Raw genomic sequence first — 21627 nt, forward strand, 5'->3', positions numbered from 1 at the left:
AGCCTAAACTAAAACCTAAACAAAAGAACTGTTTAATACAATAACAACTCCATCCTGCTGGTGTACAACTTTTTAGAGATATTTTTGATGTTTTTAATTTGACTAAATACTATGATTCGTATTATTTTATGGGTTAATTTTAAAAGATTTAGACCAATTTTATTTCAATTGTGATGTTTTTATTGTCTTTTCATAGTTAAAGTGCGGGTAATGAGTGCAGGTATGATCACTTAGGTACCCATAAGGTATGGGGAATGGCACTAAAGTTGTTGTATACGAAGGTACGGGCACGGATACAGGTAATTTTTACAAATGCGAGTATGGGGATGGGCATTGTAGTACCCTACCCATTGGGTACTATTGCCATCCCTATGTTCATAGATGTTATTTAATAGCTCAATATAGTATGAATCATAGCTTAATAAAATGTTCAAGTAGTATAAACAAAAGCATAGAAAAATATATACATAAATTAGCGCAGTAGAAAAAGCGGACAGCGTGCCCATCTGGACGCTAGTGTGAGTAAAGTCAATGATTTTATTTTTTTACGCGTAGGAAAGTCAATGGTGGAAGACAGACCAAATAATTTATAATTGTCCAAATAAAAATGTGAACACTTGCTATCTTTTTTTTTACAAACACTTGCTAACTTGGACTTTCATATTTTTGTGATACATACTCTCATCGAAATATAAGCTATTAACTCGTAATAATTATTAGAAAACCATTTTTATTTATATGATCACCAATCATAAAAAGATAATTAACACAAATTAATGTTAGTAAGTGAGAAAAATATTTTTTCCTTTCAGATGATTTGTTACTCTCATCAAAATATAAGCTATTAACTCTTATTAATTTCTTTCAAAAAAACTCATATTAATTATTAGAAAACAATTTTTATTCGAATGATCACCAATCATAAAAAGACAATTAACACATATTAATGTTAATGATTGAAAATTATTTTTTTTCCTTTTAGATGATTATTAATAATAGAACGTAATAATTGACATTAATATCTTATACACATAAAGTCTTCGTATAATTGGAGATTTTTTTTTATTATATTAAAAAACATGCTGAAAACAAATTTTTTTCAACTTTGATGATCACATGCTTACTAATTTCTCTTACACTTTCTCAATCAAATCATTTCAAGTCTCTTTCAGTCACATCAAGTCACTTTTATTTTGTCTAACTTAAATCAAATGTATTTTTTGCCACACCATGTTCCCCATTACCAACTCATGGAAATATACAATTTTAATATAAATTTCGTGATAAGATCATCCCAATGGGAGAGTCTCAAACTTTCAAGACCCAGTGAGAAAACATCAGAATATTAGAGAAAGAAACAACACTCGAAAAAGTAAGAATCTCTATCCCTAGGATTAATGTGCATAGACCAATCAAACAAAGAGCAACCACGATTCTGTTTTCGTTCATTCATCCAACAAAACTTACTTTTTCAATCAAGATTTAGATTCAATGTTCTTATTCACGTACTAATCAAGAGAAGAAAATAATAAAAAGAGAATAGATAAAAGAATATTAGAGAGAATAAAGAACATACCGATGCTGATGTTGAGATGAATGAGAGAGAGAAGGGTGATAAATAAGAAGAAATAGAGCAAACAAGTTGGTAGGGAGAAAAAGTGTAAGAGAAATTAAGAATGCTGGTATTTTATTTCATTTAAAAATACCAGCATTGTCACTCTTAGCTTGAGTTACAATGACCATGTGAGTTTGCATTTCTAACTTTCTTTCATCTAAAAGTATTTGACATTAAGAATAATCAGCCCACATGTGCAACACCAATTTTTTTAATAGGAAAAAGAAGAACATCATTCACCAAAAAAGAACAAAACTCATAAAACACGACACACTGGGATGTGATTGATTTTTATATTTCCTTTCATCTAAAACCTTAATCTGAGTTTATGAACTTTTACTAAGTACAGTGCCAATCTATTAACTGTTGTTTAAGTTGTGCGTGTAATTTTTATTACCAAATGGGATATCATAAAGGGTTAATAGTGTTTTTCACCCTTGTAATATATGTCATTTCTGGTTTTCACCCCTATAAAATTTTCGGTTTGATTTTCACCCTCGTAAAATTTTTATTTTTCGGAAAACACTTTTAATAGGCCATTCAAAAACCAAAATTTCTTGAAAAAAAATTCTGAAAATGGCCTATTATGGATGTTTTCCAGAAAATAAAAATTTTACGAAGGTGTAAATCAAACCGAAAATTTTATAAGGACGAAAATAAAAAATGACATATATTACAAGGGTGAAAAACACTATTAACCCTAACATAAATAACCAAACAAAAAAAAAAGTTTTGATGATTTACAATAACTCCTGACCATAATATCTCGAAAAAAAACAGCATTGGATTCGAATAAAGTCTTGGATCGAATTGCCAACATCATTAAAGCCTTATTCATATAACTGAATTTTTTGTAAGTGTTCATTTAACTCGGAGGTGTACCGTTCTATGGAGGGAACACAATTGTAATTTTTTATTATATATCTTGTTAATAAGCAAAGTGTTATAAAAGAGAGGAAAAACGTAAGACAAAAATAAAACCCTTCATATTGGGTTAGAACAAATAAAGCATGGGCAAGGTCAAAGAATTATCACAATTGCACTCTACCATCAAAACAATATCTAACAAATCCATGAAGCTAATGAACCATATATACCACATGTCCATATCCCCTAAATCCCCCTCTCTCTCTCTTATCATTTTCTATGTACAGCCAAACAAAGCGTAGATAAGTAAAACCTAGCAATAGATGAGAAAGATTAGTAAACAAAGACACATGCCTTAGAAGCATAATAAACACATAACTAATTTGCATAATCCCAAAATCAAATCAAATTGCACCTGAGAATGACAAAAGTCCTGCAAAGGAGAATATGAGGGAGCCAAAAAGGAGTTAAAGAATAGGGCAAAGAGAGAAATAGGAGTTGATCTATAGAGAAGAAGTTGTGATTTTTGAGAAAGAAATTATTGAAGAGGTTAAAGAGAGAAGAATTGAAAACGTGTATGAGAAACTATATTACAAACCTAAGCAAAGAGAGGTTATAAAAACACAAAACTTTTGTGTAGTTCGAATAGAGAGTTGAAAAATCCAAGAAAAGTTTTGGGCCATGTGATATTTCCCCATTGGAAATTGAAAGGTAATGAGCACCGGTTGGAGGAAGTAAGAGGTGCTACCACAACTTGTTTAGTCTTGTTCAACAACTATGCCATTAATTAATTAGTGGATAAAGTGTAGAAATTAATATGGACCACATACATAATTAATTGTATGAACCTAAAAAGTGAAATTTGCTTATATTTTAAAACGGAGGGAGTATCTACCTACTTACTTTATCCACTAATTAATGGCATCGAAAATGTGAAGCTGAAACGTAAGTCATTAAGACTAAGAAGTACTCCCTCCGTTCCAAATTGTATGACGTTTTGGACATTTCACACATATTAAGAAATGCAATTAATATTGTATGGAAAAGAGATATTATGAGTTGTTTTACAAAATTGTCCTTAATAAATAATATGAGAAAAATAAATAAAAGAATTGAAATAAGAGAGAGTAATAAATAGTTAATGTTATAATAGAAAAAGTGACATTAAAGTTGCATTTATATCGTAAAGCAACATACAATTTGTGACAAATTTTTTCCACTAAAGCGACCTACAATTTGGGACAGAGGGAGTAATTATTAAGCATTAACTTAGTTAGTTGGCAAACCAAAAGACACTTAAGCTATGACATGTGCATTTGAGAGGGAAGTTTAAATTTGAAAGAGCATTAAATGAGATGGCATTGGCTTGTAGAACACACCTTGGATTGATGCTTAGGAGGGAAAACACTTAAGTTATTAGGGTTTAGCATAAGCTTGCCCTAATTAGCTTTTAAAGTAAGTATGATATGATAAGAAGATTTTAGTATTAAAAACAAAACATTTGGCAATACACTCCCAACTTTAACTGTGTGTTTACTTATATATAATAGCACAAATTCAATTGGATAGTTCCAAATCAAGCAGGAAAGGTTACACTTATATTTGAGTACTCCCATTTTTAATGTGATGTCAGAGTGCATACCATCGATGTACATTGATGCTACCGTATTAATCTTCGGTATTTCTTATACTTAAATATCTATAAACTCAAAAAAAATGCAGTGACCTAACCATTCTCTATACAATTTTCTGTCGACATAGGTCTATGGTATGTGAGTTTCAAACCTATTCCATTTTTTTAAAAGTCTCTTTGAATTTGACTAATGTAGATAATGTATATATTTTTCTATTGTTAATATACTGTTTTTAGTGATGACTAGTCCGCTTTCCCGTGCTCACGCACGGGTCAATAATAGATATAGTACATCGATACCGTCGGAAATAAAACCTTGAAACACTAAACATATCATAAATACTGTGAAAAAAAAAATCAAAAATGTAACATTTCAAAAATAATTAGATGTTGTGAGGAAAGTGGTGAATCCTTGTATGAGACACTTCTACTATATAGGTTGGTGTGCAGACACTATAGGAAGGCTCATGAGTTGAAATATTTTTCCCTTCTCCTACTCTTTTTCCAACCACCAATTTGAAAACTCATAAACTGCAAAATCAACAAACAAAACCCCACACCAATCATATGAACAACAATTACTTTGATTTTGTAAGAAGCCTAAAAAGCTATTGCAAGCTATTTTGAACAAAAGAGGAATTGAACGGAAAGAAAGATATGCGGTTAACCTTAGTCACGGAGAAGAGGAGGAGCAACTAAAAATCCATTTGATTTCTCTTCTCAATCGAACAATGGCGTTCACAAAGAAGAGGAGCAACCACCATCTTCGCTCCTTTGATCCAGCGTTCAAGAAATCTGTTATCATAAGTAGATTAGATAACACCTAGATAACAAAAACCAAAAGAAGCATGTTAACTTTACCACTCGTAAACACAATAACAATACTTCTTTATAAATACATAAAAATTAAATTAGAATGAAACAATTACAGAATGGGTGAAAAAAGTAAAATAAAATTTTACCAGAAAAAAGAGATGAGAAAGTTTCTTCTTCTTCAACCTCTCCTTATCCTTCACCTTCTTGCCTTACCCCTCCCTCTCCTTCATCCTTCAATACTATTTTATTTGAAGCAGCATACATTAAAAGTGCAAATAGGCTAACAGATACAAACAAAAGCCACTATCACACTGCCATAATAGCACACGGTTCTGGCCAAGCATAACAGCAACAAAAAATGAAATGGAAGCATAACAAAACTACCCAAAATAACACTCCCAATACAAAGCATTCACCTTGCTCACTGACCTGCCAACAGAAGGCAGTCACAGTAGCGCACCAGAGCCAAAAAAACAAAACCAAAACAGTTCCAAACGCAACACTTTTTAGCTCAGCACCTTTCAATACTATAAATTCACCACTTCAAATTTTAAATACGATCTTTCAAATGCATAAACAAACAAATATGTATCATACACAGATCAATTGAAATTTCACGCAGAATTTGAATGAAGCTACAGTATGAAAAAAAATATTGAAATTACGCAGAATTGAATGAAAATCTTACAGAATTGAGTCGAGGATTGGATTCGTATTCGGATTCGATTTCTTTTCTTCCTCTTCCGATTGTTCTCTGGATAGATTCTGCATAATTTGGTGCGGTGCCGGTGTTGTTTCTCTTTTCCCCTGATTGAACAGAAAACATGTATAGAGAGAGAGAGATTCATTGTTTGGTCATGGGTTAGAGAGAGAGAGAGAGAGAGAGAGAGAGAGAGAGAGAGAGAGAGAGAGAGAGAGAGAGAGAGAGAGAGAGAGAGAGAGAGAGAGAGAGAGAGAGAAGAAACTATGGTTTTGAAAAGGAAAAAAATGAAACTGAGATGAGGGAAGTCTGTAGAAAATGGAAGAAGAAGGAGATGGGAAAAGAAAGGAAGAGAGAGAAGTGGAAGGTCAAACTGATGCACATGCTGTTATCATGATATTCCATTCAGATCCCTAACATGCTGGTTCCCATTTTCTGATATCAATGATCCAACATGGCTGACAATGTGAATGTATTGACTTCTAAAGAGATGAGCAGAGGGGTAAAAACGTAAACAATAGCAGAATTTAAACATTCTAGGGTTTTGCCGCGCTAGAGCTTGCAGTGTAAATTGGTTGAGTTTTCAAAGGGATCTCTAGGGCTAACTTGCAGCATTGTATTCCTTTAATAAATATATAGATATGTTTTCGAAGAAATATTTATTTATTGTAACATCTATTAACTCATAAGACCTGAGCGTCGCAAAGTCGGCGGTCTAGTTATATTAGAAAAGGTTAACTTGTGCCCTTAGGGCACAAATTAAGAAATCAAAAGTAGAAATTAAATCTTGAAAATTGTGCATTCTTAATTTTGAAAGCTTTAAATTTTATCTTTTTAACTTGTGTATTAATTGATTAATTCATTTTTTAACATTTTAACTTGTGTGCTTAGGGCAACAAATAACATTTTAACTTGTGTGCTTAATTAATTCAATTAATTTCTGCTTTACTTCAAACCGGTCCGGTTTGTCAAACCCGCCGGTTCACCGGTTTTTCCCGAGTTTGACCGAGTCACACCGGTTCAGTCCGGTTTGATTACATGACCGATCTGTTTATCAACTCGAACCGATCACCCCACCGGTTCCTGGTCGGACCGGTTCAACCGGCCGGTCCGATCCGATTTTCAAAACTATGACAAATAATATGACCAATATTTAATAAAGTGTTTTACATGATTGTTGTTTTGTGGAGTTGGGAACATAATTGAGTTTTTAGTTAATAATATTGATTTCTTTGAACTTCAAATTTTTATTTAAAAATAAATATTGTTAAAAATAAAATATTAGTTAGTAACAATTCCACGTTAGTTTATATATAAATATACTTGTTTTAAGGACCAATCAAATTATAAACTCGTGGGGGATGCGGCATGATAGAAAATATTAAAGACACATTTTATATCCGAATGTTCATTTTTGTATGGGGGGATGCGGCATGATAGAAGATGCAAAACATTTATTCCTCTCTTGTGATTTTTTTGGCAAACTTTGGTATGACATTTCTTACTGGCTTGGTTACCAATTAGTGTTTCCGGAAAATGTGTTAGACCATTTATATCAATTTGCCACCTTTAGCGGCTTCTCTAACAGCAAACGCTCTTCTCTTAATCTTATTTGGCTATCTTGTGTGTGGGTGATCTGGCTTGAAAGGAATGCTCGCATATTTCACCAAAAAGAAGCTTCTTTTAATCAATTGTTAGATAAAGTTAAGCTCCAATCATATTGGTGGCTGAAAGTGAACCGACCTAGTTTTGTTTTCTCCTACCATTCATGGTGGTTGAACCATTTACCTTGCTTAGGAATATTTATGTAACAGGGTAGCCTTCTATTTTGTTCATGTTTTGGCTATTTGGCACTCTTGTAACTGACTCTTTTAACTGGGGTTTTGGCACTCCTTGTGATGAAATCTCCAAACTTTCAGTATTTTAATCCATTTTAGTTTCTTCAAAAAAAAAAAAACTCGCTAAAGCATCCATGAGAAGCCACTTAATGTAATGTCGTATCATATATCCTAAACTATTTTTTTAATATCAACATAAATCAAATAATATATTTGAATAAGAATGTGGAAGAAATTTTGCAAATACAAATTTTACACCAAAATAATTTTTTACATAAAAATTCATACAGATCGTTCAAGTTGTGCATAACTATTTGTCACACCTATTGTTATTTATTTGTATCAATAACTTTGTTATATATGTTCCATCTACTTTTGATTTAAAATTTCTAAGTACTATTAGCAAAGGTGGAATAGTCAGTTAAAAAATTATGAATTTTAAATTTATAATTTTAAAGGGTAACGTAAAAACCTGAATAAATTTTAAATCATATGCAGGATTTTACGTTACCCTTTTAAATTCATGATTTGATTTACAAATCCTTAAGAGCTAGATGTATTTAACTATTATTAGCACAACAACATATGTGTCTTATACACTATAAATCAAATCATGTTTTATGTTATATTTCTTATATGACCATTCTCTATACAATTTTCTGTCGGCATTGGTCTATGGTATGTGAGTTTGAAACCTATTCCAATTTTTTAAAAGTCTCTTTGAATTTGGCTAATGGAGATAATGTATATATTTTTCAATTGTTAATATACTGTTTTTAATGTTGATGTGTTTTCAAATAAATATTTATTTATTATAACATATATTAGCACATAAGATTCGGGCGTCGCACGGGTCGGCGGTCTAGTTAAATTAGAAAAGGTTAACTTGTGCCCTTAGTGCACAAATTAAGAAAGCAAAAGTATAAATGAAATCGTGAAAATTGTGTATTCTTAATTTTGAAAACTTTAAATTTTCTCTTTTTAACTTGTGTATTTATTGATTAATTCTTTTTTTAACTGTTTAGTTTGTGTGCTTAGGACACAAATTAATATGGCCCATATTTAATAAGGTGTTTTGCATGATTGTTGTTTAGTGGAGTTGGGAACATAGTTGAGTTTTTAATTAATAATATTAATTTCTTTGAACTTCAAATTTTTATTTAAAAAAAATAAAAAATTTAAAATAAAATATTAGTTAGTAATCAATTCCACGTTACTTTATATATAAATATACTTTTTTTAAGGACCAATCAAATTATAAACTCGCTAAAGCATCTATGAGAAGCCACTTAATGTAATGTCGTTTCATATATCCTAAACTTTTTTTTAATATCAACATGAATCAAATAATCTATTTGAATAAGAATGTGGAAGAAATTTAGCAACTTCATATTTTACACCAAAATTATATTTTACATAAAAATTCATACAAATCGTTCAAGTTGTACATAACTATATTGTCACACCTATTGTTATTTATTTGCACCAATAACTTTGTTATATATGTTCCATCTACTTTTGATTTTAAATTTCTAAGTACTATTAGCAAAGGTGGAATAGTCAGTTAAAAAATTATGAATTTTAAAATTTATGAAGGTATTTACGTTACCCCTTTAGTAAGAATGCTAAAGGTGCAAACATAATACATTGATTTAATTACTTAAGAAACATTTAATAATAAATTTTTTAATTTTAACTATGTTTTTTACAAATCCTTAAGAGCTGAATGTATTTAACTATTATTAGCACAACAATATATATGCTTTATACACTATAAGATGATCAAATCATCTTCTATGTTATATTTCTTACATACAAAGAGAACAAAATATGGTAAAAACACTCAAGTTAGTTAATTATATGATTTTCTTTCTTTCTATTTTTCTTGTTGTAAAGAATGTTGATGGTGATGATGTTGTCTTCCAATATGGTAAGCAATTTTTTTTCATGTTTTTCAATTTTCCTTATGTAACTTGTAGTCTATATGGAATTAAGAACTAGCTTTATATGATAACAAGATAAACAATATAATATAATCCTCAAAACCATTAACAATATCAAACTAAACCTAAACTTAAGAAATAAAACTCTATAAGATGAATCAAAATTATTTGATATATGATGAATAAATCAGAAGGATAATGTAAAATACGAATAGTCATTGAACAATCAATTAGATTTTCAATTTAATTTTTAGTCAATTCATGAAGGTGAGAAAACACAAGGGAGAATTTAACTATGTTGGCTTTTTCTGAAAATATTTTTCTATATATTAAAACAAAACAGAACAAGCAAGACAATAAGATATATAAGAGAGAAGAAAAACAATTATCGCGGTTCACTCCACAATATGAGGTTAGTCCAGTTCCTGTGTGCTTCTAACGGATTTTTCAGTGTAATCACACAAGATTACAATTACTTAAACACACAAGTCTAAGATTTCCTTGCCTCACACAAGAATGGTAAATTTGTATGTGTTTGCTCTTTGTACTCAAAGAGTGGTAAACTAAACTTAAAGTTCAAGTGATTTATGATACTTAAGAAATTTTAAGATATAAAGTTGGGTTAATACTTAATAGGTCTTCACCCCCTGTAATATAGGTCATTTTCGGTATTCCCCCTGTAATTTTTTTTTATTTATCCCCTGTAAAATATTTTTGTTTTGATTTACCCCTAATAGGCCAAACAAAACCAATTTTATTATTTTTTTCAAGAAATTTTCGTTTTTGTTTGGCCTATTAAGGAGGTAAATCAAAACAATTTTTTTTTACAGGGGGGAAAACTGGAAATGACCTATATTACAGAGGGGTAAAGACCTATTAACCCTATAAAGTTTATAAGAAGTTTCTAAGTATTTGTGCGCTTTCAAATTTGAGAGAGATTTGCCACTTGTAAAATATATGAAGTCTCTCTTTTTTTTTAATCTAACCAGGTCCTTATATAGGAGAGAATGAGATATTCATTGTTTTAAGAGTTTCAGCGCATAAAAACGATCTTTTTCGAAGTTACCTCATTTTATTATTAGTTTATGACTTTCCTTAATTCAAGAGAGTAAGACATGACCCCGTAATGTAACGGGGGAAAGTTCGATTATTTGTGTCACGACAAATGTTATACTTGCAAAGTTCACCTAAAGATGAATCATATTCCAAACAATCATAATAATGTTTAATTTAAAAGAGATTAATTTTAAATAAGAAATTTACTCTTGTTCTTTTTCGAGCTGTGATAATATAATTAAGTAAGTGCACCAAATCATACTCAAGTAATAATGTAGTAAGTTAACGTCTCCAAATGGATTGTCGTTGTCGTTTAAATTGATAATTAGCGGAACTTATTAGAAAAGCAAATAAAAAAGAAGATTGAGAGTGGTTAGAAGGTTTTAATTATCCTGCATAATGCGAGATTATGTTTGGTTTGATTCGCTAGTGTAACAGTGATTAAGGAATCCTTGAATCCCCCCTCCTTCGTTGTTGAAATTAATTCGATTAATTATTAGTTTATGCTTGCCTTATTGGATTTAAGAAAGTAGAACATAACCATGTGATGAATCGTTGCAAGTTTATTTCAATATCCTCGCAATTTAACCAATTACAATTGTGGGATTTCCTTAAGATGAGTTATATCCCTAAATCCATACTTAAATTCAATTAAATTAAAAACTAAGCAATTCACGGATGTCTTGTTTCAATGGAATTTAGGTCCTCAATCCTACTTAGCACCATCTAGAGTTATGGTATAGAAATGGACATATACGAATTAAATCTGACTTTAGATCATAAATTGAATAAAAAAAACTGTATTATAGTCCAACAAACAAGAAGGAGTTCTTCGTGGAATCCAATCCAAAGAGGTTTAGTTTCATGTTGAAACGTACATCATTACAAAACAAAAGAGAGAAAAAATACCCTAGAGAGAACAAGAGGATGATGGATATCTTCTTCCTTGAAGCTCCGGATGTTTGAGTTTTGCCAGTACCGCTAGATTTCTAGATGAAAGAGTGTGCAAGGGTCTCTAGTTACACTGCATCATTACTTAGGGAGTAAGAGAAGAAAAATAGGGGTTTTGAACCAAAACATGTTGAAAAACAAGCAACAAGCACTCTCTGACCATGTACCATGCGCAGGGTGCATGTGCGCTTCTGGAAGCCCCTCATGTGCGAATTTTGTAGTTTTCGTTCCTTTTCGCGTGTTCTTTCGTCTTGCAATACCTTGGAGTTTGAAATGAATTTTCTTCAGTTTGTATTGTATTCAAATACCTTTTAAGAACCACTGATATTTAATCTTTATACCCTCGATCCTCCACTTGGTGTCTTGTTTTGCCGATATGCATGATTTCTCACTAACAAGACACAAGACACCTATGGCAAAAAAAAAAAACACAAAGTTAATCAAACCATTGACAACTCCTCTAAATGACTTCTAATTTTCCTTCAAATACAAAGAAAATAACTAAAAATATACCTAAAAATATTATATGTTATTCAATCATCACAAACCAAACTTAAACCGTTGCTTATCCTCAAGCAACAAAATGGCAAGAAGTTGGAATTTACATGTGATTGTACCTTATTGAGAGATTGAAACAATTCTAAACTAACATTCAAGGTACATATTACCCCACACACATAGAATGCAATGTTTATGTGTAGAGATATTTTTATGCAATGGAATGACATAAGATATATTGAAGACCTCAAATTAAAGGGTGCCTTACAATTAGATAAGAAATATAAGGAATTTATTCCTTTGGATGTATTTGAAAACTGAATTAGATTGTCTAATGATAAGAGGAAAATAAAATGTTTAATCTAAAAATTTATTTATCTTATTATTAATCAAAAATTTCATATATAGCTAGAACGACCTTCACAAATTGCAAAAACTAATTTGTTAAGAATTAATCGGATTGAAGCTATAACATCATCATTAGTTGGAATCGAAATATCTGCTAAATCTGGGTCACAATTTGTATCGATTAAACAAATTGTTGGAATTTCCAAAGTGATACATTCTTGAAGAGAATTGTAGCTAAACTAAACAAAAACAATATTACAACAATTAAAGGAGAAAACACAAACATCTTCAAAACTTAGTTGAACCAAGGAGCAAACTACATCGTACACAATATTTTATCTTATTTTAATAACACTATTGTATTTTTCTTTTCTTTTCATTCCAGTATTTGATGGATGTAGAATTGATGCTGACTGTCCAATAAGCGGGTTACAATTGCTTAAGTGGATGTGCATTAACAATGAATGTGAATTTAATCATGTGAGACCACGCTATGTTTAAGTAGGAGACCCAATTGAATACACTAAGACCCAATTATGACCCTGAAGAAAGAGTGAGTTCTTATGTTACTGAAAAAACTATGCAATATATCTTATATTTTCATTTAGTTATTATGTTTGCACCAAGTAGTTTTATTTTTTGTTAATTTTTCTTTTGCAATTTCTTTAATCTTGAAGTTATGTCATTGTACTCTAAATGTTGGTAATGAAATCAAGTTAGATAATATTATAGTTATATTTTTTTTCTTCTCTCTTAATTTTGAATGTATAGTCATGACATCCAATTCAGGCCCATCATATTTTCTTTCTAGCTCTACTATCTATCAATATATCTTCAAAAGTAAGTAGAACAATATTTCTTTTACAATGTTGGCTTATAACTAACAATGGAACAACGAGTTTCATCAATGGGATGTCAAGGTTAACTTACTCTTTGTACTCTACATTAAAAAGTTGGTTTATAATAACATGAGTAATGAAGAAATATAACGGGTTACAAGATCTTTAGTTAAGATGTGGTATTAAGTCCCAAGTTGTTGGATATAACCTACAATGTTTAACGTAAGTACAAGGTCCAAAATATATGCCTGGAGATAGTCCATAAGTCATAACAATGTGTTGTCTAAAACAACTCACAATGTAGCTAATAGCAAGGTTGTCAAAGTCGGAACTTTACTTCTGGTCTAAAGGGAATAGCAAAATTGAGACTCGTAAAATTGCAATCAAAATCGAAGGATTTTACTCAAAGACTTCTACAATATAGGAAATTGTAAAATCACAATCAAAATCGATGAATTTTACCAAAAAAAAAACAAGACTAAACATATGTTATGGTATATAGTCATAAATGACATTAGTTTATAAGAAATTGTAAAATCGCAATCAAAATAGATGGAATTTACTTATTTTGGGATTTTACTATGGATTTAAATCGTTGAAGGTGAAGAAAGTCGCAAAATACTGGATTTTAGGATTTAAGTCGGGATTTTGACAACAATGGCTAATAGTGCAATTATCATTCTTAAGATCTTTTACTGCATCAATGCAAGTGTTAAAACTACTCCCTCAATTTCTTTTCTTTTAATGTTTTAGCTCTTGGCACAAGTTTTAAGGAGTAATTAAAGTATATAAATATTTGTGTGTTTTTTACTAAAATATCCTTATTTATCATTAAATTCACATGTGATAAATCAAAAGTCACAACTACTTTAATAGTTTATGGTGTTTTTCAACAAGGTTAAACTTGAGAAAACAATAATAAATTCACTAAAGGAACATAGTTGAAGTTCTAAAAACATCAAAAGGAAATGAGAAATTAATTTCTTTGCAAAATGGTTATACCAGAAGAAAAAAAGTGTTACAAAACTCAAACCTAGTAGATATAGATAAACACTTGTTCTTGAACCCTTTATGATGATGATGCGCTCTTTGTTCTCCTCAAACCCTTGACAGATGGACTTGCATATTTCTTGATTCTATATTTTTTTTTTATAAAACATATGATTCTTAAAAAAAAAAAAGGTATTCTTAAAAAAAAAGAAGGTATAATTATGAATCGATAGAAAATTAATTAGCGATTTAAATTAAGTTTTAATAGAATAATTATATACTATACAAGAAAGAGAGTACAACATTACATTTGTATGGTGGAAATAACTGGAATCTCTTGTTGAATAATTATCTTGTGTTTGAACCTCGGATTCTTAAGGCCATTTTCTCTAGTGAATTGGAGATTAACCCCTATTCACATTAATAATAACACATGGATAAGGTAACAAAACAATATTTTATATACATCATATAAGTTTTTCCGTTTAATATCCCCGCGAGCTTAGATCAGATGGTAGGGATATCGTATGTTATATGTAGGAATCGGGGTTCGAACCCCAAACACTCCACTTCTCCACAATTTAATTGTGTGAGCTTTAGTCATTAAGCTACTTGACCAAAAAAAAAAAGAAATTTCCTTTTAATTTTCATGATTTCTTATTTTATGTATAAATATATTTTAGATGAACTTTGTAGCTCCGTTTATTTTATTTAATCAAATAGAATCTTTATAATTTTTTATTTAATAATGTAGTGTGACACATATTTTTTTTTTGTTACATTCAAAAATATCATATATTCAAGACGAAGATTCTATCATTTTTATCTTATTTTATTTTTAATTTTTATCAAGTACTTTATTCACTAAACTCACACAGCCCCTCCCAATGGGACACATATTTATATTATATAGTTAATTTAATTTATGTATTTCAGTCGGTAATAATGCGAATAAGTCATGTGAACATAATTCAGTTGGTAGAATAATGCATTATTATATGTAGGGGTTGGGGCTCAAACCTCAGATACTCCATTTATTCACCGTGAATTATGGCCACTAGTTTATCTGACAAAATAACTAATAATGCGAATAATAAGTCGGTTAGTTTGGTTTTAGTTCTAGTGAGACCAACAAAAATAACTATGGACCTCTCAATAATGTATTTTAATATTAGACCATCTTGAAAGGTGCATCTGATTGTTGGAGTTAGATCTAAATAAAGATCAATAATCTCACAAGACATGTTCAATATAAAACAAAATTATAAATAGAGCAGTGATATTTATACATCTTTTTCTAAACAACTTCCATGACAACTTTGTTTTTCTCTATTTTGATTGGTCAAAATCAATAGAAAGAGAAAAAGGTAGAGAGAATAAGAATATAATATGAGTATAAGAGAGAAAGTTGTCAAAAAGTTGTTAGAAATTGGTTGTGCAAATATCATTTCTCTTATAAATAATTAGCGAAAGCAAATAAAATACTGAGCATGAATATAATTGGATTTACAACATATTTGATCGATTAAAGATATAGATTAAAAGTATTAAAAATATCTAGATCATGACGAAAAAGTTCTCCGACAATAATATGAAACACACTCGAAAAGTTAACGACAGTTGAATTGATTCTTCCTCTACCGGTACCTTTACACCTCAAGTTTTCTTTGGATGGAAAAAGAGATAATATTGCCGTATACAGACCCATATTGATTCCATATCAATTGATTAATCAACTGTCGAATTTTAAATAGAAATCTAATTAGTCTTATTACTTAATTTGATAACTAATTAATTAAGACTCCAAATTTATAAATAATTAATATAATTATTATAAATATAATTAAAAAATAAAATATTTCAACATTAATATAAACTTAGAAGGGTCTAACCTTAGACTAGATCCGTATTAGACGCCGGAAAAATGGTGTATGACAAGTCCATACAAAGCTTTGCTTTAACTTAGAACAGGGTCCCGCAAGTGAATGGTGGGATTGATCCCCTCAGATTAGTCGGTCTTTGGATCGGATACCGAGTTTAAAAAAAATAAAAAATTGGACCAACTACAATTAGTCATATTATTTGTCCAGCTCCCATTAGTGATTTTAATCACCTTAGTCTAGAAGTGGAGTTGCAATGTGTATCCTATGAAAATGACTAAATGAAAGTGGTCTTTTGAACGAACCATGAAACCGACCCACTTCTAAATACATCTTCACGCTTTGTGTCCTTATTGTTCGAATGTGCAATCATGTATGTCACTGATTGGTGACGATATGATTGGGGACCAAAAGGATGATGAACCGTGACCGCAGCACTCATGGCTATGAATAAAAATGAGAGTGAAACACCATATTGCATGTCCCTTTAAACAGCATGTGAGTTGGAAACTTAATCTTTTATATGGATTTGAGGTCCCTAGACAAATATATGTATGACATGTGAATCTTATTGCACCAAGCATATGGATGTATCAGGGTCGTTCCTACGAATCCGGAGACTCGCTCTGTAAGTGAAAAGAAGCCTGTAATAAAAATAAAAATGTATATTTTTTAAGAACAATGTTCTATTTAAATTTTTTAAAAGATAAATACAATGTGTCGTATATATGTGGCACATCCAAAGGTGACAATCACTACTGTATAAATAAGAAACCTCAAACCACCTTCCAAAAAAACATCCACCTAACACCAAAAGCAAGAGAATCAAATTCTAATAGGACTATAATTTTTTTTTATGCCCATATTTTAGAGAGGTCCAATTCCATTGAGCTTCTTGTACACCCGAAGATCCGGCCCTGGATATACCATATGCAGGAGACCTTTTATAGGGAACTATTTTGGTGTCACAAACTATTGTGGATCGAATGAAACTAGAAAGTTAAGTAAGAGTCGTATCATGACTAGATATTAGGATTGTCTTTTATGGAGTGTCGTTTAAAGAACCGAATCTTCAAAGTGCCAAGGAATATGTCAGTTTAAGGATCCGTTGTGTATTGATATCCTTTAATCTTTTTTTTTTAGTTTGTTTTTATACCAAAAAAATAAATAAAATAAATTTAGTTTGTTAAAAATAATTAAAAAAAAAGAGAAAGGGGCTATAAATAAGAAATATATTGATCGGACTTTTGATCCGGTAATTAAAAGGTGAAGCTAGCTAACAATGGCAACGTTCTCCTGCAAACACTCGAATACCTAAGTCACAAAAGAGTTTTTTTTTTTGTTATAAAATTTAATGACGGAATTAGAGAAGGATTTCACGTTTTCCCTCTCTAAATTTCTCTCATTAATTTTTATTTTTTTAGTAATGATTCATATATATGCTGTACAAGTACAACGATTTGTGCGGGTTTAGAATGGACCGTAGGATATAGCCTTAATGAGGTGAAGTCTAAAGAGTTTTGTTATTTAAATATTCATATATGTGACAACCGAAATGAGGTAGTGACACAAAAACTAAAGCAATATGGAGAGAAAGTAAAAAGATAATGTGAGTATGAGAGAGAAAATTGTCACAAAAATTGTAAAAAATGGTTGTTCAAATATCATTTCTCGAAGTCTAAATTAGATTTTGCCTTAGTCCATAATAGTTATTCCCAAGTCGGTAGTATAGTCTATTATGTTATCCCTTGGAGACAAGACGTTGACATAACAACTTTATGCCTATAGCGCCTATGTCGAAAAATGGTAATCATGTCACCAAAGTTGAGTTGTGGGCGCATTTCGATGAAACGAAAGAATTTAGATCTTCTAATTTTTCTTAGTGGCGGATCTTGATTTATTTTGTTAGGGATGTCAAAAATTTGCGCAATATAAATTAAACTATTTCAAAAAATTGTCAAATTTATGAATTGTAGTTGTGATTTATTTGGCTTGAATGTAGTGTGGGGGATGCGGATTCACGTCCCAACAAGAACATCTAATATATAGATTTGATAGGTTGCCTTTCCACTGCAACAACCAAAAATTAGTAGAAATATTATGCCTTATATGGTATATATAGAAAATTTGGGGGCTGTCATGGCTCCCAAGGAATATCAGCCAATAATTTCCCTCATTTTCTCCTTCCCCCTCCTTCCCCAATTGGTATCTATCTCTTTATAAATATTAGAGAGAAGATCAAGCGAGAGAAAAGGTAAAAGATAATATCGAGAGAGAGACTCAATTTGGTGAAGGAAGGAGAAGGAGAGAATAAAGGAAGACTCAATTTGTAGGAAAAAATTTAAAAAACCTTTTTTTTCGAAAAAAAAAATCTGATCTTTTTTAAAAATTTCGTAAAAAAATAAATTTTTTTAATTTTGAAAATGATTTTATAAAAATTCTGAAAAAAAATCTGGAATATATTTTTGCCTTCAAAAAAATCAGATGTTAATCATTCACCGTAGACTACAATAAATCTACATGATCCAACGATTTCTATTTGAAAAATAGATCAAACAGTTAAAATGTAACGGATAGGACCAAAAGAGGTAACGGCAAAAGACATAAGGGACCAAATTGAGACACTTTATAGTTAGGGGACCAAAATGAAATCCGAAAATAAGTTAAAAGTCATGTGCCATTGATAGTCCTATGTGCTTGAGCTCTTAACTTGGGTCTCATAATGTATCATTAATTAGAGCTGATGGGATGTGTTGTTTGTGTTTCCTAAGGATTGTGATAATCATAACGCTACATCCTTCGGTTATTATTATAAGCAAAATTTTGTATTTTAGATTCATTTATTAAATGATGTATGTGGTCTATAATAAAGACCATATACATCATTAAATAAATAAATCTAAAATGTAAAAAAAAATTTATAATAGTAACCGTAGGGTGTATGATTTACTTTGGTGATGATTGTGTTTAGAATGTTTAGGTTTTTTTTTTTGTTTTTGTAAGGTGTGTCTCAGGTAAAAACCAAGTTAGTTTGAAGAACAATGACCCTTAAAAGATTTGATAAATGTTGAGGAAAATAGCAAAACCCTTTTTAGTTGATGTTTTATTGATAACAAACTTATTTGAACATAGGAATAAAATGATTCTGAATTGTTTTGTTTTTTGACAAGTTTCTTTAAATGTTTTTAGAATATGATATTATAAATGTAGAAATCCAAATATACAAAGAAACATGGATTTTAACATCAAAATTTGTTAAGTAGGACTTCTAATTGATAGAAATTAAACTTAATTACATTTTTGGTTCTCGTATTTTGACCAGCTCACGGAAATGGTCATGCCTCTTTTAAATCAAACAAAACCATCCTTAAACTATCATGTTTTTGCAGTTTTAGTCCTACCTCCTTATTTTCAACTCCAGAAACGCACAAAAATGGCAGTTTTAGTCCAACCACCTATGCTCAACCATGAAATAAATAAGGAATAAAGTATGTGGGTATAAGGAATCTACTTTATTCAGCAGACTAACCTAATTACTAAGACATGTTACATACATGAAACATGTCTTAGAAATTTGGGTTTTTTTTTGTTAGTGTGCTGAATAAAGTAGATTTCTTGTACTCACATGCTTTATTCCTTATTTATTTCATGGTTGAGCATAGGTGGTTGGACTAAAACTGTCATTTATGTGCGTTTATGGAAACATAATAGTTTATGGACGATTTTGTTCGATTTGAAAAAGGCAGAACCATTTTCGTGAGCTGGTCAAAATGCGAGGACAAAAAGTGTAATTAAGCCTAGAAATTATTTATAATGAGATCAAACACATCTTATCAATACATCAAAACTAAAAACATGATTGACCAAAAAACGTAGGAGATCATATGCGATATTCTTGAATTGAGTATTTTAGGGTATTGTTTTTAAGCCTTGTTCTTTATTTTGTATACCTCTATGTGGTGTGATTGATTATCAAAGCACTAAGATGATTTGTTCTAGTTGAGTTGTATTTGGACTGAAGCCGCAATTGAGAATAAAGTCATTTAGGGTTTTATTACGTCCTTGCTTTTTTGTGAGCCACTCTTGTATCACATTGTTGCATTGATCTGTACTGATAGTTGAGTTGTACTTGTGAATCGCTCTGAAGCTTTTAAGCAAACAGTAGGTTTTATTTATTGGAGTGTGTCTGCTTCTTGATTGTATTATTTGTAATCATGGTTTGTGTAATTGAGAGGAAGTGAGATGTGATCTTATATCTAGGAGAGTCTTAGATAGAAATATCAAAGGTAGTTATTTGGTGAGAAGGAAGTGAACTGGAGGTTGTTCACATAGGACTTCAAACTAATAATATTATAGTGAATTTCCTTCCTGGCTTCGATGCCCCCATATGTAGGCGACGTTGCACTGGACTGGGCTAACAAATACTCTGCGTTATTTTCTTCCTACACTTTACTTTAAGTTGTTTATTGTTTATTGTGTTAAGTATTTGTTATCAAGTGTCCTGCACATTGCATTCAACATTTCTGGTATCTTGGACATCGTATACGACATTTATCCCCTACGTGTCAGAATTTCAAAAATGTATATGAAGTTCACATATAATATTCTAGTAAGACAATATAGAAGCATGTGAGATAAGAAAGGTCATTGTGGTGTAAAATACATAAAGATCATAAATGTAACACCCTAAACTCTAAAAGCGATAAATTACGCTACTGATACAATTATATAAAGAATTTAGATGTTACACCGCCTCTAATTCACCAAGCATGCATAATTTTTTTTTCAAAACATCGCAGCGAAAATAGTAACATCATTATATAGACATTTAAATATAACATCTCAACATCCATCCATAATATAATAAGTCACCAAGTAGCCATATCATCATAACATCATCAATACATGTATCGACATCTCCAATAGTCATAATATAAGCAAATAATAAAGACCTACCCCAAATCAAAGACCTAAAATCTAAGACGTCAAAACGCAATAGACGAAGTAGCATCTAAGCTATCCTCAAGCAACTTTTGAATTAATTTTTTAAGAGGGTCACAATTAACTTTTGTTTAAGAGGGTCACAAGTAACTTTTGTTTAATTTTTTTTGAAATGGTTTTGCTCAATTTTTTTATATAAAGTATAAAAACTAAAAGAAAATAAATTTTAAATTAAACATTAGCAAATTTATGAATTTGCAAATAATATATGAAAGACATGTTAAATTAATATATTTAAATTATTATATTATAAATATTTTAAATACCAATTGATTTGAATTTTATTATGGATTAATAATACCCTTTTATGTCATTTTACATTTATCAGCTAGTTGAACCGCTAATTTTACCAAACACTTCAACTAGCTTATCAACTATAAGTCATCAGCTGCTATCAGCTAACTTATCAGCTATCCGCTATTTTTCCCAAACAGAGCCTTAATAAACCATTTTCTCTTATCTAAATAATCTATTTTAATCATTCATCCATTATTCTTTCTCATCTAAAATGGACAAATGTCAACAAAAAAACATTATGTCACCAAGTGAAATCCCACTTCTTCACACCTTCAAATAGTATCCCATATACCCTTCTATACCCTTCACGTGCATTATGAAAGAGAAATGATTTTTGTACAACTTTCTCTCTCAT

General features: G+C 30.5%; 2 long non-coding RNA genes across 2 annotated transcripts; one reads left to right on the plus strand and one right to left on the minus strand.

Moving 5' to 3' along the window:
- Positions 1-4056: 4056 nt before the first annotated feature.
- On the minus strand, positions 4057-5882 carry LOC11435902 (uncharacterized). Its single transcript, XR_003012204.2, has 4 exons — positions 5620-5882; positions 5078-5170; positions 4784-4910; positions 4057-4646 (listed from the first exon to the last, which is right to left on the minus strand). It is a non-coding gene; the product is annotated as an uncharacterized lncRNA (long non-coding RNA).
- A 3342-nt stretch (positions 5883-9224) lies between these two features.
- On the plus strand, positions 9225-13000 carry LOC11430122 (uncharacterized). Its single transcript, XR_003012154.2, has 2 exons — positions 9225-9399; positions 12651-13000. It is a non-coding gene; the product is annotated as an uncharacterized lncRNA (long non-coding RNA).
- Positions 13001-21627: the final 8627 nt, after the last annotated feature.

The sequence above is a fragment of the Medicago truncatula genome, chromosome 5, assembly GCF_003473485.1.
Source record: "Medicago truncatula cultivar Jemalong A17 chromosome 5, MtrunA17r5.0-ANR, whole genome shotgun sequence".
Lineage (NCBI taxonomy): Eukaryota > Viridiplantae > Streptophyta > Magnoliopsida > Fabales > Fabaceae > Medicago > Medicago truncatula.